This window comes from Equus przewalskii, chromosome 2 (genome assembly GCF_037783145.1).
Source record: "Equus przewalskii isolate Varuska chromosome 2, EquPr2, whole genome shotgun sequence".
NCBI classification, from domain to species: Eukaryota; Metazoa; Chordata; class Mammalia; order Perissodactyla; family Equidae; genus Equus; species Equus przewalskii.
The window spans coordinates 75,878,806-75,906,405 of NC_091832.1; the positions used below are offsets into that span (position 1 = coordinate 75,878,806).

General features: G+C 40.1%; 1 long non-coding RNA gene across 3 annotated transcripts in view; it reads left to right on the forward strand.

Moving 5' to 3' along the window:
• The first annotated feature begins 1,078 nt into the window (after nt 1-1,078).
• Nucleotides 1,079-27,600, forward strand: part of LOC139081778 (uncharacterized) — a 59,132-nt gene continuing 32,610 nt past the window's right edge. For all 3 annotated transcript variants that reach the window (XR_011537080.1, XR_011537079.1, XR_011537078.1), the window contains exons 1-4: nt 1,079-1,249; nt 2,218-2,404; nt 19,509-19,653; nt 21,956-21,997. This is a non-coding gene — a long non-coding RNA (uncharacterized lncRNA). The remainder of the gene's footprint in view (nt 1,250-2,217; nt 2,405-19,508; nt 19,654-21,955; nt 21,998-27,600) is intronic.

Genomic DNA, 27,600 nt, shown 5'->3' on the forward strand with positions numbered 1-27,600 from the left:
TCCCCTTTCTACTGCATTGGGTATAGTCCCAGCCAGATGGATCTTCTTAAAGTGCAGTTTTGAATCTAAAACTTATAAAAAACTCAGTTAAGAAAATTAGTTCAGAGGAAGACTGATAAACCGAGAGGACAAATTATTAGTTACTACTCACTGTCATTTGCACAGGATGAATTTGCCTCAGATGTGGAGCTGGAGAGCAGTCCTGCCTGCAGGGTCTCAGGGATCAGAATCCTTCATGGTATTGTCAGCCCGTTGGATACAATGTTGGGACATAAAGAATTAGAGCTGCAAGATTCCTTGTGTCTCTCTGACTCCAAAGAAATGTGCATTCCTAACCTTTACTCTCAAAAATAGTTCTTTGTGTCCATTTTTATTTTTAACATTATGTAATACATAGAAAACTATAAAATTATAATGTACAATACACTGGAGTAAACCGGAGGGAATCTGGGGGTATCTATATGATGTTTAGTGAAAAGATCCACTACGTTTATTTAATGTAATATAAATATATACTTTGCAGATATTAAATATAGACTGTGCTTAAAATTTCCATATAAAATCTTCCAGGATTGGTAATGAGAAACTTGTACTTACTTCCCTAAACATATCTTTTTAAAGGTAGGTTTTATGCTTTCAATGGCTATAATTTTGTTCACATAGCTATGTGATTTAAAAATTAAAACTATTTTTTCAGCCATTTTAAAGTATTTGTAGCAGTTGAAACTGTATTCAAAGCAGCACTTCCTTTATTCCCCTCAGAGATGAAACATCGAAATTGTTTTGAATGTCAATAGATTATGAATCTACTTGAACTTTTCTGTATCAGAATTTCAAAATAACGATGAGGCTCTAATTTTCAGAATGCGGATGTGTTTTTAGAGCCGTCGTCTACCTGAAGAGAGTTTGAATCAGAAAAGAGGCAAATTAGCCACAAACCCACAGAAGAATAACAAATACATGAAGGCAGAGAGTCGGAGCCGCTGCGTGGGTGATGTCTGCCAAGAATTTGGTCTGTCTCCCCGCCCCCGTTCCCCCCCCTGTGCCAGTACACTTAGTGCTTCCTGCTGAGCTCCTTAGGCGTCCGGGACATGACCTCCAGTAGCTCTGTAGGCTCCGTTTCCATGATGGGCAGCAATGCATGCTGCAGCTGGCTCCTGCAAGAGACCCGGGCCAAGGGCATGGTGGGGAAGCAGCAAGGACTAAATGAAGCTCATCATGCTCACTGCCTGCCACTGAGGGCTTCCAGGTCAGTCCTTCCTCTGCTAGGGCCACTTCCTAGGAACCCTGGACAGAGATGCTCACTGCCTGAGACGTCTGGTCTAGGAGCTCTCTGAGTGCCACTGCACAGCCCTATAGGCTTGGGGGATCAATATTTAGCACACCTAACCCCTTTCCAGTATACCAGTACCGACAGGCTTGCCTTGGCGCAGGGGTTGGAAGGCCCTGCTATAGAGCTCTCTCTCTCTCTCTCTTAGATAAGGCTGTTTCAAGGCAGAATGGATTAGGACTTCATGTCAAGGGATATTTTCCTAGGCCAGACTGGATAGTTTTGGATCTGTGTCTGGCTTTTCAACCTGAACTTGCATAAACAAACTTCCAATATCACTCTCACTACAGTACTGATGATAATCCCCTTGATAACCAATTAAGAACAAATTTCGTACCATGCAGATCATGGCCTCTACCATGTCCATTGGTACCCTTAATGAAATTGATCTCCAGCACATTCATGTATATATCCCATCTCTGTTTAAACTACACACCTTATGTGGTCAACCCTGTTAAGCTGGGGTCTATGTTGCCCGGAATAAGCTTCTCTGTGTGGCTCTTGAGGAACCTGTGTGAGAGTTGGAAGGCAGAAGTTAAGCAGTGGCTGTTACTCTCTGAAAGTGGTCTTAGGTGGATGCTGAGATGAACAAATGTAGGGGTGCCTGGTGGGTTCCTACCTGTCCTGGCTCTCCCCTGCTTTGTGTCCAGTCCCTGCCCCAGCCGCTCACTTTCCTGACCAATATCGTTCCCTGGCCAACCTGCAGGTGCTTGGCTGTGGACTCACAAATGTGCTAGCTACACAAAGGTGACAGCTTCCTGTAGATCTCCCCATGAGCTCCCCTTCCGGGGCCCTTTTTTTTTTTTTTTTAAGATTTTATTTTTTCCTTTTTCTCCCCAAAGCCCCCCGGTACATAGTTGTATATTCTTTGTTGTGGGTCCTTCTAGTTGTGGCATGTGGGACGCTGCCTCAGCGTGGTTCAACGAGCAGTGTCATGTCCGCGCCCAGGATTCGAATCAACGAAACACTGGGCCGCCTGCAGCGAAGCGAGCAAACTTAACCACTCTGCCACGGGGCCAGCCCCCCTTCCGGGGCCCTTTTGCTGCTGGATGAGCCTGGTTCTCAGATTGACAGGTGAGTATCTCCTCTGACCTCCACCTTCTGGATCCTCATTTTCCCAGCTCCTCTCACAATTGTGTGAGACCAAATTCCTACTGCAAATCCCCATTCCATAACATTCATAGTGACTCTGCTGCTCTGTTTGAATCCTGTCTTATACATCTTGTTTTCCTCATACTTCTGTTTCTCTAATTTTGTGGTCTCATCCCTTTCCTCAGCCTGTGTCTCCCACCAGAAATGCTTCCCCTCTCCATTTGTAATAGAAGAAATCTTAGTCACCCTTTGAAGATTCATTTCCAATACCAATTCTTTCTGGAAGTCCTCCTGGTCATCCCAAGTAAAGACAATTTTTCCCTTGAACTTCTGCACACTTGTACTTTTTATGATTCTCCTCTCTCTCGCTCTTTTTTGGTGAGGAAGATTTGGTCCTGAGCTAGCGTCTGTTGCCAATCCTCCTCTTTTTGCTGAGGAAGATTGGCCCTAAGCTAACATCTGTGACCATTTTACTCTATTTTATACGTGGGATGCCTGCCATAGCATGGATTGAAAAGTAGTGTGTAGGTCTGCACTCAGGATCCAAATCTGTAAGCCCTGGGCCACTGAAGTGGAGTGTGCGAGCTTATTCACTACACCACTGGGCCGGCCCCTCTCTCTCATTTTCCTTTTTATTTATTTATTTGAGGAAGGTTAGCCTTGACCTAACATCCTCTGCCAATCCTCCTCTTTTTGCTGAGGAAGACTGGCCCTGAGCTAACATCTGTGCCCATCTTCCTCTACTTTATATGTGGGTCGCCTGCCATAGCATGGCTTGCCAAGCGGTGCAGAGGTCTGTGCCTGGGATCTGAATTGGCGAACCCCAGGCCACTGAAACAGAGCACATGAACTTAACTGCTACGCCATTGGGCCAGACCCCTCTCTCTCATTTTTATAGTAAGTCATTTTAGTTCTTCTAATAGAAAGCAAATCTCTTCCAAGACAGAAACTGTGACTTAATCCTCTTGTATCCTAAGGCATTGCATCTGTAACCTACTTAATACTCAATGAATATTTGGTGAATTGAATTGAATATAGATATAGAAATAAAATCCCTGAGAAGTTTAGTAATTAGCCCAAGGTTATAATGGGAAGTCGGTTAATCTATTGAAATATTTGAGGAAAATTTGGTATTACCCAACAGGCAAAGATCACTAATAAAATTATAAAAATTCATATGCTCTCAATGTCTGATTCCAGGGCTGTTTTTTATAATGCAATGCAGATAATGCAGAGTAGAGTTTTTATTTTCCTTTCTTCAAAAACAATGCCAAAATGATTTTGCAATTAGGTTCATGATCATTTGAATTCAAATGATTTTTAAGCTTTGCTGTTATTAAACCAGGGAATTCATGCATATTTTCCTGCAAATGAACTTTTATGTGAAATTCCAATATGTAAACAGATAGAAATGGAGCAGCCTAGGGTGACGCATAGGCCAAACCTGCCCTCTCCCTGCCAACCCGTGGCCTGTCAGGCACCTCTGGAGAACGGAGGTCTGAAGGGAACCCAGTTTAATGCCACCACAGCATTTTCATTTGCGAGGGTTAAATCTCATAGCGTAAAGACATGGCATGATAGACATGCGGAATCTCAGGCCCTATCCTGGACCTGCTGAACTGGAATATGATGAATTGGAAGATTCCCAGGTGATTCTGATATGCACTAAAGTTTGTGAAGCACTGATTTAGAGGATTTGGGGGATGTTAGGATAGGAAAGGGACAAAATACAAATTTGTACATAGTAGACACGGGAACTCAGATTGAATAAATTGTATACCTAAGGGAAAACTGTGCAAATTCTCCTTTCCTATCTAATTTGGGCTAGGCTTGGCCACAGGAGAAATGTGTGCAACATTTGGAAGGTTGAGGACCCCGCAGCAATGATTCAGAAGGTTCGGCGCGGGTTCCAGGTGCTGCTGCGCTCATGCATGTGGCCCCGGATCCGCAGGTTTACCTCTTTTCGGTGGGGCAGCAGCGGGGCCTGCAGCTACATCGGCAGCAGCTGCTTCATCACTTGCTGTCTCTCCTCCTTCAGCTTCTCTATGTCCTGGGCCAGCCACATGTGCAGCTCCATGGGGAAGGGCACCAGATACATCTGCAGGTCCCTGGAGTGGCCATGAGGACAGACGCATATTTCTGCTTGTCTTTTGGGAGCTCCGGTTGATCTTCATGGGTTCTAGGTTTTCCTTACTGCAATTTTGCAGACTTTCCCCCTCCCTCTGGCCTGGCTGACCTACAGCAACTTCAGACTCACCACCAGATGCAGACACAGTAGCCTTGCATAGACATCTTCACCAGCTCTCCCTGTAGTCCCTAATTAGTGACGTTTCTCTGATTCTCCAACCACTCCTTTCTGGAGTTTTCTTTCCCCAGCTTCTCTCACAATTGTTAAGTGTAATCCCCATAATGAATCCCTTCTTCCGTTTTAGTCACTGTGGTCCTGCCTATCCCATTAAACCGAACTGACACACGTACAGATTCCACTAATTATCGCCCACATCCTGCTTTCCGATATGATTTCTCATTTCACAAGTAGCTTTATAGGTCTTCTCTATCGTCTCAGCTGAAGGTTTTCTTGATGCCTTGAAAAGAAAAATTACTTTTTCCAGAAGAACTTTTAAAACTCACCATGCCTAAAATAGTTTTTTTCTTTTGGCTTCTTGATGAGGCACAGAGGAGAGCTAAGGTGCTACTTAATGCCTCTCTTTATAATTTCATAGAGATAAGTAAAAAAAAAAAAAACCACCCAACAAAAGAGCACTAAATCAGAGAAGAAAGATCAGGAAAAATAGGCTATTAGGAGGAAGAGGAAAAGGGCTATCGGAAAATATAATAGGATAATAAGAAATTAAAATTGTTTCGTACCAGGAGGCAAATCATCCTGTTGAATCAGCCTCTCATCTTTTCTGTTAGCTGTTTTTCGGTTAACGTTTTGAATCAAGCAAATGCGAGTTTAAAGTAACCAGAAGACATAGCATTCTCATTTTTCTTATCTTAAGAAATGTAAAATTTGGCCAGAAAAATGAGGCCATTTTTACTCCTTCACATGAAATATTCTATTTTATATCTTAGGAGTTCTGTTGTGCCTTAAACTGAGTTATAAGATCAAAACAAAAGGAGATAACAGCTTCCCTTCTTCCTAATTTAATCCGTTTACTCTGCACCCAACTATTAATTACCTCTGGAATTCATTCCAATTTCCAAATTTTCTTTTCTACCTTTGACCAGGGTGTTTAAAAACTCCCCTCTTCAGACGAAATTTATTTTATCTTTCACAATAAGTTCTAAAATTTTGGGGTGAGTTCTTGTCTATTTTATGCAGCTGCCTTGGAAGTCGTAAATTTTAACATTTTCCAGCTCTTTATATTGAAGTAAAACATAATGTGTGAGCCTCCTTACTTTCCGATCAAGGCGTACATTGCTGGCGGTACTAAAAGAGTTCCTGCAACACTGTTTGCCCTCTGCTAGAATGAGAGCTCCATGAAGGTAGAGATTTTGATTTGCTCCTTATTGCATCCCCAGCGCCCAAACAATTCACGCCACACGGTAGGTGCTCAGCCAAGATTTTCTTTGTTGTTTCCCACACATGCTTTTATACACACAGTCTGCCTTAAACACAAACGTGCGAAACCTGAAGAGGGTCAGGACAAGATTTATGGAAGATGAAGCGTTGGATTGGCCCATACTCTGTTGCTTCCTAATCTGATTTGCGTGATTCAATGTAGTGTTCTTTGTGTATTCCGTTGTCTGAATTATAAATTATAAACAATGTACCACATTATTAACTGTGGTAGGCTGAGTAATTGCCCCCTTTCTCATATCCATGTCCCAATCCTTGGAACTTGTGGATGTTACCTTGGAAGGCAAAAGGATTTTGTAGATGTGATAAACTGAAGATCTTGAGATAAGATTATCCTGAATTTTTCATATAATCACCGGGGTCCTTATAAGAGAGAGGCAGGAGAGGTGAGTAGTAGGAGATATGGCTCTGGAAGCAAGTGGCTGGAGTGACCCAACCACAAACTGAGTAATGTGGCAACCTCTTAAGGCTGGAAGAGGCTTGGAATGAGATTTTCTCAGAGCCTCCAAGAAAAACCAGCCCTGCCAACACCTGGATTTTAATCCTCTGAGTCTCTTTTCAGACTTTTGACCTCCAGAACTCTGTAAGGATAAATTTCTGCTGTTTTAAGCCACTAAGTTTGTGATAATTTGTTAGAGCAGCTGCAGGTAAACTGGTACATGGACAGCAATTTTTTTCTTTGCATCAAGTGATTTCTTTATTTTGGGGTGATCTTTGTAACTTTTTGGCTTGTTTGTCATCCTTAAGTTCACAAGTGAAATGAAATTTTATAAAGTATACTCCATTGCTGATTTTCCTACTGGCATCTTTGCTTCTTATTTTGAAATTCTTTGAAGTCTAATGATGGTAGTTTCACTGTAAATTGATTATAGTTTACTTAGAAAACTTAGAACATACTGGGTGATTTCTTCATTTAGGGGCACATCTCTTCATATATTTACTGATGGCTTCCATAATGACTGTCCATTTGTTATTTATTCCTCACAACAACTCGTTAAAAGTAGGTATTAATCTTCTCATCTTTTAGATGCTAAACAAGTTTAGAGAAAATTTATCTTGCTCAGGGTCAAATTGGGTGAAATTAGTAGATAAAAGAGAAGGAATTGGAATTCAAATCTGTCTCTGAAAGATAGGTTCTTATTTTATTACTTTATTCTGAGCCCACTGGTAAAGAATAACTTTAAATCAGTAAGGTGAACTTTTAATATGCTGTTTTTTGTTTGAGAAAAAGAAGAAAGCATTGGCAATTGGAATCTCAATTCTTTTTTGTAGGAGAGGGTGGTCAGTCTCCAAACTGGGCCCCTGATGTGTATGTGTTGTGGAGTGAGGTTTAGATCATATCTAGCAGACTGAGCTAGCTTCAGAGCTGTCAGTGAAACGTGGCAAGCGTCAGCAATTCACGGGAGTAGCTGAGTCATATTACAGAATTGATAAGGAACAAGTGAGGTAAGCCATGAAGATAAATATTGTACTCACCAGATTGACAAATAAGTAAATAAATCCCTAACAGCAACTCTGTGAGAGAAATGGACGACGTAAATTGATAGAGGCCAAATGGGTAGTGATATATCAAGCCATAAAATGTACTTACACTTTGCTCTAACAATTTTACTGCTAGGACATTTTTCTGGTCTTTCAGGAGCAGAAGAGCATAGTCTAAGGCTAATTTTTCCCCACAACAGAGGCAAATCCTATCTGAGTACTCTACCTGACACCCCATGAATTAGATCGTCCACTCTGACCAGAGGGAGCAGGCACTATTCCTCGCCCTGTGAGAGCACCGAGTAGTGTTTGTTCTAATCCTTTCGGGAGGTTCTCTCCTTGGCCTCAGATTGTTTCTTCCCACACAGGAGCTGATTAATGCTCAGAGGAACGCTCAAGAAGGACCCTCTGCAGAGTCCCAGATTTCTCTCTCTGGGCAGCTTTTTTCTCCAATTCTCTACATTGCCAATTCTAGGCTTCTTAGACTCCCCAGAGTCTCACTTTCATCTCCTCAATGCAATGAGACTTTGTCCTCAGGTTGGGCCTTACTGAGATCCCCCTTCCTGTACTAGGGCCTGGACATTCTTTCAGAGCAGTAAGCTGGGGCAGTCATAGTGCCATTTGTTTCTTATCTCAGGGATTGCTGTCCTTCCTTGTCTGATGCCCAGTGTGTTCAACCACGGTTCCATATATTCTGTCTGGTATTCTTGATTGCTTCAGGCAAGAGGGAAAATCTGATCTGTTATTGATCTTGGCAAGAAGTGGAAGACTTGTTTGTGAAAGAATAATAAGTATATAGAGGACGATTATTAACCAGAATATACTGCAAATAGCTATTAATTGACAAAACTCATTTGTTTTGTAGCCATTTACTCTTGCAAGTTGCCCGAGTGGCTTTTTCCTGGGGCAGAACACAAATAGAACTTTGTTCTATTTGTGAAAGAGACATATCTTGGGGTGTCAGGATATGGGTGGGGGTGACATTTGTGGTCCAGATTCCTCCTTGGCGCGCTTTACGTTCCAAATGAGCAGTTCTGGATGAGTCCAGGTGCTGACATTGTAAGAAGGCCACCACTAGAGTTGGTTCTATGATTTTAAAGGCATTGTGCATTTTGTCCCATTTCAGCATAACCAATGACACCTAAGACCTTTGAAGCAAATTCTAGCTCTTTAAAGTAATACACCTGATTCTTCTCCGAAGTGGTTTGACAGGATCTCTTGCCTTTGGGACTAACAGCTTTGCATCATCCTATCTCCGTACCAATAGACCTGATCATTAACGCATAACACTTTTTCAGTCCTATATCCTTTTGAATCTCAGAACAAGCTCAAATCCCTGGACAAGTCAAATACATAATACTTTATTCTAATGTCTCCATTTTTCCAATTTCCTGGTGAGATTCATATAAATTTCAGCGGGAATTAATGTCAGACATAAGCAATATGCACGTCCAGCTGGAGTTTAAAGATAATTTGCAATCGTTTTTCTCCTTGAAATTTCCTGCCTTCTCTCTCTTTCATCTTCGAAAGATGGGAAGTAAGTTCTCTGTGTAAAATATCAGTGTGTATTGCTGTTGTGTGACTTGAAGTCAAACCTAGTTTGTCTTTTACTGTCACTGTAATACCTCGCAAAAATGATATTACGCTTAAAAAATTTTTCAAGTTCTTTGCAGATACAACACTTTTCCCTTTGTCATGGGTTAATGATGCTAAACTTCCTGATTGGCTTGTGAATTTTATTTAAGAATGTAGTAAGAGAAACATGTAAACAAACCTTTTAGTTTTGTTACTGACCCAAGGCAATAAAAAGATCTTGTTAACTTATTAAAACCCTTTTTGGATTATTTCTCCAAAATAAGAAACTCTGCCTGCCCAAAGAAATAATAAACTGCCTTTCAATCAACTGCGAATGTGTATAAACAAATCTAGACAAGAACTGTCTTGGCAGAGTGGGGTCCGATTTTTATCTGGAATATTTTCTTTTATTTCCACGTGATAAGCAGGGGCTAGTGAAGTCTGAACAAAGGCTTGAGGTGAAATGAATTGAAGGAAACCCTTGGCAGACAGCATTTCTTTCCTTTCCCATGACACCTTACAGTTGCATAAAGGCCTCCCTTAAGGGTTCACTTATATGTGAGGACATACAAGCCTAATCAGTGGAATTAAGGTTCTTGGAACCGATTCATTGCAGACAAATATAACTGTATCTCTTATAAACAAATGCTGTCTAGAATGGATTTCCAGCACTTTGTTTTTGAAGAAGGGCTTTATTTCATTCTAGTTCTTGCAATCTGCTCCCCAGATAATTCCTTGTTATTTTAGTCAGTGTCTTCCAGAAGGCCACTTGACCAGAAAGGGGAAAATTTTTCTGCTGAAGCCTTCAGATTTCTTGAGGTAAAAATTATTTGTTGTTACTAAATTTGTGAGTTTGGTTTTTCCAAGTAATTTACATCAGACTCAGAGAATCAGATTTCTCACCAGAAGCATTTCAATAGTTAAAAAATGCATTTAGATATGGTTCCTTAGTAAGAGTTTTACAATGTGGCAGCACCACCCTTAGACCTGGGTGACTAGAGCTCCTGCCCTGGGCACCCTGTCCTCCAGCTGCACCCCTCCTCACTGGGCTGGGGCACCCGCACACCTGGAGCTCTCGTCTCCCCCTCCCCCATTTCTACACTGCCTTCAGGTTCTCCAGGACCACAGAGTTCCCTGAGCAAAGGCACGGGCTTGCTTTCAAGCCCCAAGCCTGCTTTTGATGACTGCACACCATCTTCCCCAGATAGATTGCCTGAGGCCCAACTGAACCCCAGTTGTCCACCCCTGCAGCTGGATGGGTCACAGAGGTACTGTTGGGAGGGGCAGGAGTCAGAGCACGGAGATATGGACTGGCTTCTACACAGATATACGTTAAAGGCCAAATGGATCGGGTTGGTGGTGGGTGGAAGCTGTGGAGACATACGGACCTTGGATTGAATTGTTCCTGGGCTGTAAATGATGGGAGAGGGCCTTGGATGGGGAAGGAAGAAGTCATGAAAAACTGAAGTACATACGGTTTTTCTCTGAGACAGTTTATATACAGTATGTCAAGGGTATCAATAGCATTGAGTTGAAATAAAAGTATAATGAGAAGATGACAATCAAATCAATTGTCAAGGGCAAGAGATCTTTAAATTATACGTGCTGGGTCTGTGCTGGTGGCCCCTCCTTTCACCTGTGCTCCTTCCTCCAAGGCCTTACCCTGAGAGTGTTCCTACTCGGGGTGAGGAAGAGCAGGAGGCATGCTAAAGGGCCATTCCTGGGTGCAGGTCACTGTCCAATTGGGGCAGAAGTGAAACTGGCCATTAGTGGTATTGGGAGGCATCATGCAATTAGCTGAAGGCAATCGAGGGTTCCATGTCCATCAACTGGGAGAGAACAAACAAGGCTTTACCAGTTCGGGTGCTCATGCTAATTATCCTGCAGGAAATCAAGATGGGAGGCCTTTTGTAGTAACAAGGAACTGGATTTCCCCTCTTGCTTGAACAACAACTGGACAAAGTATGTGAAACAATGGTTTATCAAGACATGGGTCATCACATAACAAAGGACAGGAATCCTTGGGAGAGGAGAAACAGATGAGCTGAGCCCTATCATTGCCCCAGTTTACTGCATGGAAGAGGCCGTGATGGAGGAAGAATCGAGGTAGTTGTCGGTAGTACCTCTGAGTTGAGAAGATGGAGTTGAGAAATTGGGTGGACAAAGGTGGCAGAAGTTTACAGGGCATTATGCTAAGTGATAAGAGGCAGACAGAGAAAGACAAATACGGCATGATGTCACTTCTACGTGGAATATAAAAAAGCAGAACTCATAAAAACAGAGTAGAATGCCGGTCACTAGGGGCTGGAGTTGGGGGAATTGGGCAGATGCTGCTTAAGGAAACAAACGTGCAGCTAGTAGATAAATAAATCCTGGAGGTCAAATGCACAGCATAGTGGTTATAGTCAACAATACTGTATTATAGACTTCAAAGTTGCTAAGAGACTAGATCTCGTTGTTACCACAAAAAAGAAATAATAATTATGTGATGTGATAGAAGTGTTAGCTAACGCTACGGTGGTGATCATATTGCAATATACGAATGTCTTAAATCAACACCTTAAAATTATACAATGTTTTATAACAATTATATCTTAATTAAAAAAAAGTTTATAGGCAGAATGACTGGGAGGAGAGAGCTTCGGAGAATTTCAGAGATCTGCAGAGGGCACGCTAGAGTCTTCATGTGAGTGTGGACCAGTGCTTGTGTGTGAGGAAATTACCTGAGGCCGAGGGGGAAAGGAACACTCAAAAGGTTCAGAAGGAATAACCCTAAATAGTTTAAGCACTCCAATTAAAAGGCAGACATTCTCAGGCCAGCCTGGTGGTGCAGTAGTTAAGTTTGTGTACTCTGCTTAGCCGGCCCTGGGTTTGCAGGTTTGGATCCCGGGCATGGACCTAGCACCACTCCTCAAGCCATGCTGTGGTGGCATCCCACATAAAGCAGAGGAAGATTGGCAAGGATGTTAGCTTAGCGACAGTCTTCCTCAAGCAAAAAGAGGAAGATTGGCAACAGATGTTAGCTCAGGGCCAACCTTTCTCACAGAAATTTTTTTAAAAAGGCAGATATTCTCAGACAATAAAAAAGCAATGTGGTTAGAATCTAAAGTGGCACTGTGAAAGAATAATTAAACACTTTAATATTAAATCAAAGCTTATTTGCCTGAATTAAAAAAAATTTAAGTTTGTAATGAAAACTGATTCATGACCATTGGGAAGATTTGTATAATTTTATAAAACTTGTATCAAAATTAAGGCATATTTGTTTCAATTATGTCTGTATTTTGAGAAAACTAATCACATTTGAGCATTTAACATTTTTCCCCTAAATTTCCTCAACTCTCATGCAAAATTGTAGATGAATAAATGTATGTTACAAAAAAATTTTCCACATCATATGATGCCATGGAACTTACTATTTCCATGGTGGAGAGGTAATTTTTACTGGTAAAAGGCCTACTGAGTTTTCAGTAGGGTCTGAATAAAAAAATGATTTGTTAAAGTTTGCTGGAGTCTTTTGGAGTCTATGCTCAGTCTTCCAGACAAATGTGAGTCCATTAACTGAATTCAATATTCAGATAGGCCAGGGCATTAAATATCAGTGGAGAGTCTGCCATAAGCCAGGCACTTTTCTAAAATACTCATGTCAACTCAGTGATGCAGGTACTATTATTACCATTCTCATTTTTACAAATGAGGACCCTGAAGTTTAGAGCAGTTAAAGAATTAATCCAAGGTATTCAGTAAGTGTTTCAGCATGAATCTCACATATTCTGGTTAAAGAGTCAACTAATCTGATTATTAATTTATATCAGGTCACTACAGCATTTTCACTTCAATCTTTCATGGCAAGGAGGAAAGTATAAACTTCTTTTTTTTAAATTAATTTTATTTAAAATTTTTTTGGTGAGGAAGATTGGCCCTGAGCTAACATCTGTGCCAATCTTCCTCTATTCTGTATGTGGGGTGCTGCCACAGCATGGCTTGATGAGTGGAGTGCAGGTCCGTGCCCGGGATCCGAACCTGTGAACCCTGGGCCGTCAAAGTGGTCCACACAAACTTCACCACTACACCTCTGGGCCGTTCCCTAAAAGTCTTATATTAGAATTGAATTTACTTGACCACCAGTGTGGCAAGTGAATTCTGAATTAATCTCTTTAGATTAGGATTCTTCTTGCCATCTTAGCTGTGTGCTCAGTTTGAGGAGGTTTCACTGGGTCAGCGCTAGACTCACATGCCTCAGCAAGGCAGCTGACAGAACATGACTGTTTCTTTTTATTTAGATCTGCATAAATCATTCCCGAATTCTTTTTCCCTCATTTTATGACATATTTCTAAATGTCCGTGGATTCCATTCAAAGTAATATATCTTTCCGTAACAAGGCACACATTTATTTCAAAATACTCAAAAACTTTTGTTGATAGTAAGTATGGAGAATGCTGTCTTAACCTGGGCTGCTCTAACAAAATACTATACACTGGGTAGTTTTAAACAACAGAAATTTACTTCTCACAGTTCTGGAGGAGAGAAGTCTGAGATCAAGTTGCCAATATGATCATTTGTTGGTGAGGTTTCTCTTCTTGGCTTGTGGATAGCTGCCTTCTTTCTGTGTCCTCACAAGGCAGGGAGAGAGAGACAGCCAGCAAGCAAGCTCTCTGGTGTCTCTTCTTGTCAGGGCACTAATCCCATCACGAGGGCTGAATTCTCGTGACTTTATCTAAATCTAATTATCTCCCCAAGGCCCATCTCTAAATAGCATCTCATTGGGGATTAGAGCTTCAACACATGAATTTGGGGGAATACAATTTAGTTCATAGCAAGCATCTACATTACTTTCTCAGAATTGCCTTCTCATATAAAAAAAACCTTAATTCAGGGCGGGCCTGGTGGTGCAGCAGGGAAGTGAGCATGTTCTGCTTCCATGGCCCAGGGTTCACTGGTTCAGCACCAGTTGGCATGCCATGCTGTGGTAGGCATGCCACGTATAAAGTAGAGGAAGATGGACATGGATGTTAGCACAGGGCCAGTCTTCCTCAGCAAAAAGAGGAGGATTGGCAGCAGATGTTAGCTCAGGGCTAATCTTCCTCAAAAAAAAAAAACAAAAAAACCTTAATTCAATTCAAAGATTTTTGCCACTTTAAAAAGAATTTGAAAAATAAATTCATTTTTTACTTAAATTTTTAAAAAGATGATTTTGCTTACCTTATGACCCAGCCATCCCACTATTGGATATCTATCCTAAGAACCTGAAATCAGCAATTCCAAGAGTCCCATGCACCCCTATGTTCATTGCAGCATTATTTACAATAGCCAAGATGTGGAACCAACCTAAGTGCCCAGCAACTGATGATTGGATAAAGAAGATATGGTGTATATATATACAATGGAATACTATTTAGCCATAAAAAAGAACAAAATTGTCCCATTCACATCAACATGGATGGACCTTGCGGGTATTATGTTAAGTGAAATAAGCCAGACAGAGAAAGACGAACTCTGTATGACTCCACTCATAGGTGGTAGTTAACACATAGACAAGGAGAACTGATCAGTGGTTACCAGGGGAAAGGGGGCGTGGGGGGAGGGCACAAAGGGTGAAGTGGTGTACCCACAACATGACTAACAATAATGTACAACTGAAATTTCACAAGGTTGTAAACTATCATGATCTTAATAAAAAAAATCACTAAGCACAATGAAATAAAATGTCCTATAAATACCTGTATTCAGATTAACTAAGTAATTAAAAACCTGACCTATAGTTCCCCTTTATTTGGATTAAAAGTAGAGGCAAAACCCATGAATCAGGCTTACTATTTCTTTCTTAAATCTTGATGCACACTAAATTTTTCCAGACTTATTTCCATGACATTTTACAGATGTGGAAATCGAACGTGGGTCCTGATTCTGAACACATCCCCACAATTATTACATTAATGGTAATAACTTGTATTAAAAGACTGCAAGTTTTTGCACACACACACACACAAAAAGATGATTTTGCTTTCCAGGTTTTATTTCAGTGACAAGGTTTCCCTTTACTTTATTGCTGTTACAAATAGTAGGTTGGAAGTAAAGATAGATATAGGAGGCCTTTCTTAGAATTAAATTTGTTTTTATGTAAAATTTTTGATCTGAATCTTTGTGATTTCTCATTTACAGCACATCGTAAAAATAGATATGCATTTCAAAAAGCAATTGGTCTCAGGGTTTCCTATGGACAAAGCAAACTGGACAAATGTCACATGGTAATATGACTTTTTTAAAAAAAGAACATTACACCAAAAATAATGTGGTGCCTCAAAAAAAAATTACATTGGAAAGCACAGTCCAGCAATGGAGAACAGTGCCATCCAGAGGATGGGAGGCGTGTGTGGTAAATGGGAACATTACTGATGGCAAGTTAGTCCGTCAGATATTTCTTAAAAAATTTCCTCCTCCTCCTCCCTCTGCTTATAAAGCCTTTAAAATAATTCATGGATTCTAATTCTACTAGAATGTAATGTAAAATTTAATAATAACAACTCTTCAAGCATAACTCCAGCCCTACATTTGTATTATCATATATTACCTTCATGCTACCCATGATGCACCATTGTAGGGTGTCACAGAGGCTCAGCAAGTTTTGCAACTATCTCAAGCTCACAGAGCTAATATGAGATGGATGATCACCTCAGGTGTTTGACCCTGAAGCCCACCCTTTTAACCACTATATTAGAATTGATTCATTAGAATTTTTTTTTTCAGGAAGATTAGCCCTGAGCTAACTGCTGCCAATCCTCCTCTTTTTGCTGAGGAAGACTGGCCCTGAGCTAGCATCCGTGCCCATCTTCCTCTACTTTATACGTGGGATGCCTACCACAGCATGGCTTTTGCCAAGCGATGCCATGTCCGCACCCGGAATCCGAACCGGCGAACCCGGGCCACAGAGAATCGGAACATGAGAACTTAACTGCTGGCCACTGGGCCGACCCTCAGGTATAGATATTTATTATTCAGGGGCAACCCTCAGATATGCAGGTAGAGCTTGACCTGAATGGGGCCTCCTCTCGTGTGAATTGACTACCCTCATTCTTAGCCATTGGTTGGCTCCATCTCAAACAATCTGGTCAAAAAAGCCCACATAGTCTGTCCCTGTGAGAAACTGGTTGTTTACGCTGTTTCTCTATCCCAAGAATTAGAGTGAATTAGAGTTTTTCACCCTGGGGGTTGGCTGCAAACAGTGAATTTGAAACCATAAAATATCAAGTCTCAAAAGGCAAGTGGCTTTACTTATTCTGACTTGGAAACTCTTCTGGAACATACTTCCAAATGTGACCTGTTTTACTATGGTGGGACGGAAAATTTAACACATAAATTTAAGGCTGATTTCAATATCTATTGTATATATAAGAGAATGTTGAGTTTGACTTTTTCTGTTTCTCAAAATTGTGGCTGAAACCCAAAGGTGAAGACACAAGGCATTAAGTATTCCTAAGCCATTAATAGATGCCAGGGCTTACTAAATGCCATTTGTCCTTACTGCCACCACTAGTTACCATCTCCATTTCACACCTGCCTCACTTCCCCCTGCTGTCCTGGAACTTGAGGGAGGGAGAACTCACAATTTACGGCTGGAGGTTCCTCCCTCCCCTGTCCTTGCAGGAGGAGACAAGGGTGCTTTGCGATCTACGATCTACGGAGTGAGGCAAGTCAGCTTCAATAAAATCCTCATGAAGACTGGGGATGTCTTGAAAAAGGGGAGACTCACACCCTGTTCCTCTGGATATTTACTTAGCTAAAGAATCTGGAGACTAATTCTGTTGCTAAAAGTATGAATGCTTTTGAAGGATATCAGAATATGTCACCCCAAAATATGCCACTTTGGCATATGGATTATTTTGAGCTAAGGCTATTTAGAATCAACAGACGCAGGAAGAAGTCTCTGCCCTCCCCTTATCTGCCTAAAAGCAGGGCATAAATTTCCCTTTGAGGAAGTTGCCCCCCACCACTCCCTGCCACGGTGAGAAGAGCAAAGCTTATCACTGAAGCTAGGAAGTTGATGCCAAGATAAGTTTGAATAAACAATCTTACTAAAATATTTCTTATCTTTCATTAGTTCCCCCATACATTTCCTAGTCATTTCCCTACAATTTATCATCCCTTGAAGCCCAAATCCTCTTTCCTTTGTTAAGAGAACTCCCCTAGGGGCTGGCCTGGTGGTGCAGCTGTTCAATTTGCAGCCCAGGGTTCGCCGGTTCAGATCCCAGGTGCAGACCTATGTACTCCTTGTCAAGCCATGCTGTGGCAGGCGTCCCACATATAAAGTAGAAGAAGATGGGCACGGATGTTAGCTCAGGGCTAATCTTTCTCAAAAAAAAAAAAAAAAATACAAAAAACAAAAAGCAAACAAACAAAAGAACTTCCCTAGTCTAAGCACTTCTTTAAGTTTCACTTTTCTGTGAACTCCCGTGCACATAAATATTAATGAGAATTGTGCATCTTTTCTCCTGTTAAATCTGTCTTTTGTTAGTTTAATTCACAGGTCCCCAGATAGTTAACCTAAGTGGGTAGAGGAAAGATGTTTTCCTCCCTCACACTAGTCTTTTCAGTTTTCCTCCCTCACCGTGGGAATGAAGAGGAAAATGCTTGACTGTGTCTCCTGATGTTTAAAGACATGTCATGGTGAGTTTGAAGGAGAAAAGTTGCCTCTTGGAGGGGCCCTTGGAGACTGGGAGGATTTCAGACACAGAGAGGTCCAGCATGAAACTTCACAGGTACACCACTTATGTAGAGGCTGTCACATAAGGAAACCAGAAGTAAAGCAGGGACCCTCCCAACCAACATTGCAGAGACAATCACACAAGAAAAATTTTGTTGGGGCTGGCCCCATGGCTAAGTGGTTAAGTTTGTTTACTCCGCTTTGGTGGTCCACGGTTTCACTGTTTGGATCCTGGGTGCGGACATGGCACTGCTCACCAGGCCATACTGAGGCAGCCTCCCACATCATACAACCAGAAGGATCTACAACCGGAATATACAGCTATGTACTGGCAGTCTTTGGGAAGAAGAAGGGGGGAAAAAAGATTGGCAATAGATGTTAACTCAGGTGCCAATCTTTGAAAGAAAAAAAAAAAGAATTTTGTTGCCTCCATTCCCATCCCTTTTTGTCCCCAAATCAGAGTAGCAAATATCTGCAACAAGGAAGAAAAGAAGATGTCTCAGAGACAAACCACATCCGCTTTTCCACTTCGACATGAAAGTGTGCATGGAGTAGAGGAGAGGGTAAGAGAAGACAAGAGCTGTGAGTCAAGTTGAGAGTCAATTGAAAAACAATAAATAGCATCATGTCCTAATTACTAGAAAAAAGATTGTTCTAGCAACTGAAAATGACTGTGGAATCAATTTAAGACATTGTTAAGGCAGCAATCACTCAGCTGGAGAAGCAAATTTGATCCACTATTGCTTCAATACTGCTGGGCATAGTTGGAAGAAAAAAGTCATTTTGTAGTTAAACAACAAATTAACACTCCTCAAGCAGCAGGTATAAGCGAATTATTTCCCCCAGCAAGTTTCCATGTAATTTTCTTTATGGGCAATGCTTTGATTGCTTTTTACGTTATCTAGACCACGGCTGTAGAACAGAGCTTTCTGTGATGAAAATGCTGCATAGATGTGCAGTCCAATATGGCATCCGGTAGACGTATGTGGCCACTGAGCATTTGATACGTGGCTTATGAGGCTGAGGAACTGAACTTTAATTTTAGATAATTTTGATTTAAATTTAAATAGTATTGCATGGCTAATAGCTAAAGTATTAAACAGCGCTGGTCTAGACTCTTGAAAAAAAATTGCGATAGAGGCAAAGCTGAAGATAAGGAAAGCTTTATGTTAATAAAATGTTTTTCTTTTCCTGTGAATTTATTTATTCTCTTTTAAAAGGGTGGGATAGAGGCATCAATGTGTACTAACTTGGCGATGACATATTTTAACTCAATTTAAAGAAAATCCTTACAGTTGTAAAAACACGTCATATGTTTAATGGTTCATTTGTTAACTTAAGTGTTGAAAGAATGAAATACTTGGACTCAACTCTGCTAAAAACTGAGCCATAGAAAATCTTTATTTAGAGATTATTTCCCCGTGGGTTATTTTTCCTGAAATATTCGCTTTGACCTTAAAGTAAGGTTAAAAGTCATCCTTTCTCCCTTAAATTTGTTCTCTTCCTCAATATTGCCGTCTTTTAGTTTGACTGTTTATATCAAAGAATGGCTGAATTAAAGAGCTCAGAAAGCTGAGATGGAACAGAGACATTTCCAGTGCATAGCAATTCTTCATGATACTCCTGCCAGAATCAAGATGGATAAGATGGTGTCGTAATCTATTTCAAATGGAGACAAACTATTGGTTTAATATTGATTAATATTATTATTTCAATTAATTCGATGCATAACCTTTTGTTATAGCAAATAGCAAAGCAAACAAGCTTCTCGAGACTGACGATGTGGTGGTGCTATCCTGGATTAGGAGGAGTCCTTCTTCCTGATTGCCTACTACTGTTAAGAGCACTAAAGTAAGCTTTCCTGGCTGATGAAGTCCAGCACTCAATGAGTGAGTATGTTTACCCAACAACTTGGCGGTACATTTTGTAGTGAACTCATTCTGGTTGGCTCGACGGGAAGCATTGCTTCTCCAAATCAGTTATTGTCAGCAGGGGTCCCAACTGGCTGCCTGCAGGCCAAATTCTGCTGGGAGACTGCCTGCCATGCTATTTTTATATTGTTGAATGTGACTACGTTTAGATGAGCATCTCTCGTTTACCTCTATTCACGCAGAGCACCATGATACATTTAGTGACACCCGACGGCTTTTGAGTTGGCAACTTTCATTCCAATCAAACTACCCTGAGATTCCTCTGTGGTCCATGCAGCTCACAGACAATAATAGCAGCCCAATTGTCTACGTCTTGCTCTATGGGGCTCAACTTAGTGGTGATGGCTTTGAATGAATTCAAAGATTTGAGGTAAATGTCCACCCTGCTGTCAGCAATTCTGGAGTCCCCAACTATTTAGCTCCTGCCAACTTGTGAGTAAAGTGAGAGATGTTGGAAAGAAGCTGTATTTGGGGCAATTATGATAAATTTCTCCGGGTTCCATCTTTGAAGCAAGTTAGCTCAAAAGCCATCTTCTTGGACTATGTTAGCCTTTCTCATAAAAATGTTTTTCCTGAAATCAAATGTAATATTGTGCCCTTGTCTTATAAAGAGGAAATGTTGGATGAAAAAATTTCATTAATCAATGTCTTTGTATAAAGATACATGGGAAATATTTCTTTATCCCTAGTGCCAGAAAAAAGTTTGACTCTCTTGAATTGGTGTACTTCTTGTTATCAGACAGTGAGAATTTCGTCACCTATAATGTTTCCTTTTTACCTTGGCTGTCAGAATATTAAAATTAACTGAAAATTAACTCATGGCTCTTTCCTTACACAGTTGCTCTCCTCTTTCGCCATGTGGTTTCGCATGTCTCTTTTACTCTTAACGCTTTTCCACATGTATGTATATAATACTGCTTGTAGCCAATTACAATGGCCTTTTGAAAGTATATGGCTTAAAAACTGCAAAGAAATCATTAATCATGAACCACAGCCATATTCAAATATGGCAAATGGCTTTTCACGATTCTATGACTCCATCTTACTCTTTCTCTCTTTTTCAAACAAAAAGGAAAAATAATGGAAAATTTAGTGTTCTAAAATATAGATTTTCTTAAGGAAATAAAGAGATGCATATCACAGTCTAAGAGAAGGAAACTGTAAATACTTAGCACCAGATATATTCCTTAAGTGCTGTTTGTAATAAGGAAACATGGGCATATGTATCTGTATTTATAAAAACAGTGGCAATTAGTTAAATTAATGTGTATCCATGCAGTGGAATACTATGCAGCCATTTGAAACGATGCTGCTGTACAAGTATATTCGTTAGATAAAAACAATATAGACAGTGTTAGATTTTTTTTGGTTCACAAGGAAATATGGAACTATACATATCAAAGAGTTAATAGTAATTGCCTCGGAGGAGTTGGAATTATAAGTATTTAAAATGTAGTTTATTTTTGCTTATTTGTATTCTTTTTTACTTTTTCTATAATAATCATGCCTTACTTTACAATAAAAGATAATAGATCTCAAATAAAAAACCAGCCTGTGGTTTGGGATTTTATCGTCAGGAGTATTTGAAATAGTAGAGGAAGATAAACTTTGAACATGAGTCTACGGGCCAATCTGTCAGAGGAAAACCGGGCCCAGAGGGGGAGCTTCAAAGGGAGTTTACAGATGAGCTCAGAGTGGGCCTTTGATCTTCACTTTAGCATTCCCCTGAGTGCCATTTAACTCCTCTCACTTGGTGTCTGCTGATAAGAAGACAGGATTACAGACCCACTTGCTCAGTAGAGTAGCTTTGATTTAGCAGAGGTGGAAAGCAAGGGATTTTTATAGATTGGGTCCATAAGGGTTTATTATCAATGCTTACTGACATTTCTGAGAGGTTTTCAGAGAGGCTATAGCATAAAATAATTCAGCTAATGTCTGTAAGATCTACCCCTTTTTAAGATATAGGCATCTGTGGATTTAGAATGAGGGAACTTAATAGTATCTGAAAAAAAATCACTAGATGCCATCGCAGGAGGAGCTGGTGTTGCCTGTTACAAGCTAGTTCAATCATAAGCTAGTCCTCCAAAGCTATATGGCAAAGTCTTTAATTATTTTTTTCTTCCGCCTGATTATTTTAAGGCATCGGAATTTTATAAACTCCCTGTTTCCGCTTCTCCATGTAACAATTTGCACTGAAACCTGAGGTTTCCACTTCTAGAGCAGAGTCATTTTAAAAAACAGGTCTTCTGTCCTTTTCCAGGAATGGCAGCTAATCCTGAGTCAATCTGCTGGAACTTAAAAGGTACAGTGTGCCTCATGGTCTGCTGGGAAACAAGACATTGGGCTTGTGCATGGTGTCTGACTGATGTGTAGGTGTGAAAATGCAGGTAGCCATTTGGAGAACTGCTCTGTTCATGGGCAGACTGGGAAAAAGGTTCTACTCAAACCTGTGGGGTACCATCTGTCTACGGGTTTATGTAGTCATCAGTCAGAGATTTAGGTGTAATGGTCTTTGCAGTAAAAACTTCACTTGGAATCAATCTCCAACTGCATCTGTTCCAACGTGACAGTTAAGTCTACCTTCTATGGCAGTTGGTATTACTGTGCCTGATCCTCTGCTCAGTAGTAAGAGAACTGAAGAGACTTACTTAGATTTTTATTTCCTATAGTGCCTAGCACAGTGCTTTTCATCCTGTTCATATACAATAAGTGTTTATTATTTCCTATAGTGCCTAGCACAGTGCTTTTCATCCTGTTCATATACAATGTGTTTATTAAATTGACTTTATTAATATTTTCTTCTCTTTATCCTAATGAATGACACCTGTCAGCTAAAAAAATCACTGGTTCAAAATCCTAAGGAAAAAAGACTATATAAATTTGATTGAATGATACTTCCTTGAAACAGCTCCTAAAGGTCCACACTGTAATCTGTGGTTGATGCCCTCCAATAAAAAGTCTAAACGAAGTACAGAAATCCCTTATTAGTGATTAAGAGAAAGGCATATGACCCCATACTACTCAGTGAGATGTATAAGGATATAAGTCGGTTAGTGGTTTTGCAGAAGGAAAGTATTCACATTTTTAAGAAGGAGGTGTACTAAGAGGGAGTTCATTTCATTCTTTGAATGTTATCTTATGTAGACGTGATGCTTGCAACTCCTGCAGCTACTTTGCTGCCCTGTGGAGCCAGCCTGAGGGCAAAGGCAAAACACTGAAGACAGCAGAGAGGTAAAAGTGAAGCCAGTCTAGATGACTTCACTGAGTCTCTACATCAAACAATGCCGTAGGCTCTGCTTCCTTGGGAATTCTCATCAAGTGACATCATATGTTTCCTTATTGTTTAAGCCAATTTGTATAAATTATTTTTTGTTAATTGTAGTTAAATGTACCCTCACTAATACAACCTCCACTAAGCTCTCAAGAAATTTTAGAGAATATATATGTTCTAAGCATATACAGGGATGAATAACAGAAACTTCCGCCTTTGAGAGCTTATGGGTGAAAAAATTATACCCTTTAAGAGAAATGAGCCAGTTTATTAAAGAGGCCCAGATGTGGCTGAAAGCCATCAATTTATTATTTCAACCCAGATGCTTCTATTTGTTTCTCCACCCTAGATGCTGGAGTGTAGAAAGAAAAGATTTGGGGTTGAATCCAGAGTTTGGGACTAGGAAGTTAAGTTGAATGGAAGGGAAAGTGGACTAAGGAACTGACAACACCAGTGCAGAAATAGTTGAGGTAATTTATCCTACTGTCCAGGCTGGAAAAGAAAGTGAAGCCAGGAGAGGCCAGATGGGCGAAGAATTGGAAATGGCTAATCATTAGGGGATTTGGATGATGATAGGAGCAGAAATAGTGGTAAAAAGGAATGAAATGATAGAAGCAGAGCAAGTCATCAACAGTCTTGAAACACAGGCTCAAAAATAATATGCTCTAGCATTTTATTTACTCATTGATACAAAACTATTTCTAGTGGATTACTCTTAGATCTTATAAGATCCACTCCCATAGTTTCAGTAGTTTTGAATACTTTTAGTGGTTATTGGAGACCATTGGCCAGCAAAATATTAGAAAATTTTATTTGTGCATTACAGTTGTGATTCTAAAAAAGAACTTTTCAGAAAGATATTTCAAGCCAAAAATTCCTTGGTTCCTCCTGATAGCTACCCTATTCGGAAAGAAAATGTCTCATATTATCCTGTCCAAGGATCATATCTTAATGTTTAATGAAATAGAGTTCTGAGTGCCTCGTACCAAAAATAAAAATCCTAAATTGGTTAGATTTTCATGTCAGATATAGGAAACATATATTCACACCTTTCCATTCTTTCTTTTTTATTGAGTTAATGATAGATTACAATCTTGTGAAATTTCAGTTGTACATTAATGTTTGTCATCCGTGTTGTAGGTGCACCACTTCACCCTTTGTGCCCACCCCCCACTCCACCTTTCCCCTGGTAGCCACTAATCTGTTCTCTTTGTCCACATTTTTAAATTCCTCATGAGTGGAGTCATACAGAGATTACACACCTTTACATTCTTAATATTTGCTCCCAGGGCACTCAAATTTACCTTAAGGTAAATTGAGTACCAACTACCTAGAAATGAAAACAAAGGGTTGGATCTTCATACCTATATGACCTTAAGAAATTGTCAGCTAATACTGGAGAGGGTAAGTTATAATTTTCCCCCCCATGAGTTTATCTCTGTTTCCATTTTAATAATGGATCTATTTAATATTTACTCTGGTCAAGGGATTTCTGTTAAGTTGATGTAAAGATACAAAACAAGAATCAGGACTAACTCTTACACCCCAGAACTTACTGTCTGGTACATGCATTGATTATAATGAATCCATATCTCTTATGTAGAGTTTTGCAAAGAACTTCATCATCTTCAAATACAAGGTAGCAATGGCGATAGTTTTAAAGGCAAAATGACAGTTTTAAAAATGTGCAACTCAAGTTTTGGAAGTTCTTGTTAGAGTTATGTTGTTGATGCTGTTAATTAAACTTAACAATAACCAATAATATTTGAGTAGGTAGCTTTCCTACAAAAAACTGTATTTTTGTTTTTACCAAGTCTGTTCTTATAAACTTCTGACAACGTGTGTGTTAATTCCACAGGAATTTAGAAGTATTCTAAGTTACTGATGACAAGAAATGCATCAAGCATAAAAATATTTTTAAAGAGAAATAATATAAATCTCATACATTTTACATTTTCTGGTTGTAACTGTCTATTCTATGTGTCTCCAGAGTATTCTTTGATCTTTTTGTTTGATAAAATTTTCAAGCCAACTACTACATAGGCAGCAGTAAGGAAATGACGTGATTTCAAAGGTGTTAGCCAAACCTTTAACTTATGCAGGGTTTTTCTCTCCCAGCAATGTGATGCCAGAAATTCCCTTAACTTCACCTCTTTCTCTACATGAACAAATCATATCCGTGTTTCAAAACCAATTCAGATGTTACTCTCTCATAGACTTTCTTAATCCCTTCAACTGAAAGTAACCTTTCTCTGCACTGTAGAGCCTACCTCTGCATTCTCAATGATATTGCTTTCAAGGGGGTGAATATTGGCTCTTGGGAAGGACATGGTGAAAAAATCTTGGATATTACAATGGTTTGTGGCCCTCCAAAGCCCAACTCTACCCCAAAAATCCTATTACTAAGTATTTAACTTCATGGGGGAGGAGGCAATTAAGAAAAAAGATGTCTAAAAAGGCTCCTTAGAGATGTGATAATGAAAAGGTTGAGAAAGACTGCTCTACATTAAAAAGTATGTAACATTATCTATACTTTTTCCTCATTACTACAAGCTATATATCTCCAGTAGGCTAGAACTACTTTAGTGTGTGTGTAGAACTGTACTGTGCTCGTTGTTTACAATAAATAAAATGTATAAGCTCTTCCAAGGCAGGGTCTGTGGCTTATTCATGGTTATTATTTCCCATACGTGGCATATTTCCCATGTGCTCTTAAAAAACTCTTGACCTTGATTTCAACTTGAACTCCATGTCTTACAATCCTCAGTGTCTGGCTGTTCTTTTCCCTGTATAGTTACCAGAATAAATGGTTGTATGTTCCTTTGAGGAAGGATTGAAGGAATCATTACTACATATCTTTGCGAGGGTGTTGTAGGGTCCTTGCTTTGGGCTTCTAGCTTCTTCAGTCAGTGAGCTCCGGATATGAAAATTGGCTCAAGTTCTGAAACTAGGCAATGGATCCTGACTTTTAATTGGGACAGCTGCTCTCAGCTTTCTGATCATCCATCCTTAATTTTGATTGCGTAAATCTGTGCTGTCCAATAGGGTAGCCACAAATGGTTTTTAAATTTTGAGTGAATTTAAATTAAATAAACAACTACATTCTTCAGTTACACTAGCCACATTCGTAGAATTACTCATTTCCAGGATCTCTCATTTTGAGAATCTCGCCATTAAATTACTGGCAAAAAGTGAAAACTTGAACTTGCAAAACTGTGAGATTTCCCTGTTCATTCTCAACAAAATTCACAACTTTCAGACTGCAAAGAAAAAATTTCTACCCTCTGCCCCAAATTGAGCCTTCCCTCTGGCAGCAAAGCTGCTGGTTATTAACCACCAATCTTGGGGAAGGAGCGAGCTGCTCTAGGCAAGGGTCTCCTGCCACAGCCTCCTGCTGTCCTAGCCGTTTGTCCAGCATAAATGTTTTTCAATTTGTTGTCTGCCTTTTGGCAATTTACAATGCCCTAAATTAATTGTTTCTGATGCTTTCCCTCAGTTTTATATTATTCTTTGGGGAAAGAAATCCCTGACCTCTGGATACCTGCCAGATCAGAAGTCCCTCCAAGGATACATTTCTGCTTGGTACAGTGATTAACATGGAGTTAATTCTCAGTAAGCATTGGTTAATAATGCCATCCATACAAATGCTATTAGGTATATAAAATGAAATCATGTCACTTTCCTGGCAAAACCTTTTAATATTTACCTACTTATCTTTCCTAGAGTAGAATGCTATGTTCTTTCAATGGTCTTCCAGGCTCCATATCATCTGTGCCTGTCCCCACCCCCATTCGCCTCTGACCATGTTTCCTGACTAAGTTTATTGCTCCCTCTGATCCAGGCACACTAGCCTCCATGGTGTTTCTCTAAATGCCAAACCCAGCTTCCCTGAGAGTGTTTTCACTTGCTGCTTCTCTGCCTGAAGCCTTTTTCCCTGAGACATCTACACGGCTCCCTCTCTCCCTTCTCATCGGTGAGTCTTCTTGACTGCATAGTATGAAAGATAAATAACCCCGTTGCCCAGCGCTCCCTTCCTTTGTTTCTCCATAGCACTTGTTACATCTGGCAAAATAGATATTCTTGGGCTGTCTACCTCAATCTAATGTCAGCTTTTTGAAGGAACTTTACTCGTGCTATCTCCTGATACCTAAAACATGCCTGGTACATATTTGCTGAATTAACTGAATGAATGGGTGTACATTGTACTTAGCAAGATGAACATAAACACAACAGAATTGAAAGGCAGAGCCACGCAGAAAATAAGACTGAGCCTCTACTCCCCTGCCCCATAATTCCTTTCCAAGTAAAAATGCTTATATGGGGGATACTGGTTATAGTTGAAGAATTTCTCCCCTTGTCTCTCACAATCCACTATGAATGTGGATTGTCACGTAACGGAGTGAGGGAGAAGTGAGCTTGGAAAGGATAGTGAAAGATTTTGTCATGAGGAAAATCGTCGTGTCTATGTAAACCTCAGGAAAATCTTACGCATGTACCTTGAACTTGAGACATCCTCATTGCTTACTGTCATGTGCTATGAAGTCAACAAATACTCCCAAGTTTCTGTAATCCATAGCAGCCTCTGCTTAATTACCTGAAGGACCCACAGAGGCCATGGTTCCTGAGGGGAAGGG